We start from the raw sequence: 1,024 nt of genomic DNA, 5'->3' as shown, positions 1-1,024 counted from the left end.
CCACATTTAGCACCAGAAAAGGAACTTTACTTTAGCTTCTGACCATGACCTCAATATCCTGGAATAGGAAAAGGAATTTCATGGAATCTAGATGCATTTATCAACACCAATTAATAAAAATTAATTCTGAAAAGTAATTCCTGAATGTCATCCATTCACAAATGAGTCAAAGGCATTAGGACCTTAACACTTGGTACTACTTGAAGTTGTGGACTCCTCTCCTACAGCGGTTTGTTTTCATCTCCTCCAAGGATTGTTACAGTTGCTGAACTAAATGAAGTAGGGTGGCTGAGTCTGTCTGCAGAACTTTGGTGTTGTGGTCTCCATTCTGATTTAGGTGTAGTTTTATAGTCACTGCTGGCTTAATCTGTTGCCTGAGACTTCTGCTTGCAGGCTGTACATCTAGTCGCCACTCAAGCCTGTGGTAACTGAGAAGGCTGGGTGCCAATTCACCCAGAATAGTCCTGATCTCTTTTCTGTTGTCCAGATAAAGCTGAAGCAATAATTTGTTCAGTTCTTCAGAAAATCCCAGAACAAAAACAGAGTCTTGGAAATCCACTTCAGGATTCATGAGCTTGGAGCTCTCGGTGAGCAGGTAGGTCAACCCTTCCACACCATGCTGGACAGTGTTGCTGCTCACATTGAGCTTCCTGGCAGCACCCTCATAGACCTTGGGGATGGTCCCTCGCCTCAGGAACTCCACCCTGATCCACCGAAATTCCACCACCATTTCGGCAGGAAGGCCAGGTGCTCCTTATGCTCTTCCGACAAGTCCAGCAGCATCTTTGCTGGGCACCTTTTTCACCCAGCAGCACCCTGGTGTTCCTGTTTAAGACATCTTTGGACTTACAGATGTCTTTAATTTTTTAAAAAAGTATTTTTTAGTTATAGTTGGACACAATACTTTTATTTTATTTATTTATTTTTATGTGGTGCTGAGAATCAAACCCAGCGCCTTGCACATGGTAGGCAAGCACTCCACCGCTGAGCTCCAGCCCCAGCCCCAGCCCCAGATGTTTTTAAT

The 1,024-nt window shown here is 44.0% G+C and overlaps 1 pseudogene; it reads right to left on the bottom strand.

The window, feature by feature from the left end:
• Window positions 1-256: 256 nt before the first annotated feature.
• Window positions 257-730, bottom strand: LOC143398904 (COMM domain-containing protein 2 pseudogene; annotated as a pseudogene).
• Between the last annotated feature and the right edge of the window lie 294 nt (window positions 731-1,024).

The sequence above is a fragment of the Callospermophilus lateralis genome, chromosome 5 (genome assembly GCF_048772815.1).
Source record: "Callospermophilus lateralis isolate mCalLat2 chromosome 5, mCalLat2.hap1, whole genome shotgun sequence".
Taxonomy (NCBI): Eukaryota; Metazoa; Chordata; class Mammalia; order Rodentia; family Sciuridae; genus Callospermophilus; species Callospermophilus lateralis.
The sequence above is the reverse complement of the archived record's forward strand: the minus strand, read 5'-3'. Positions and strand labels throughout refer to the sequence as shown.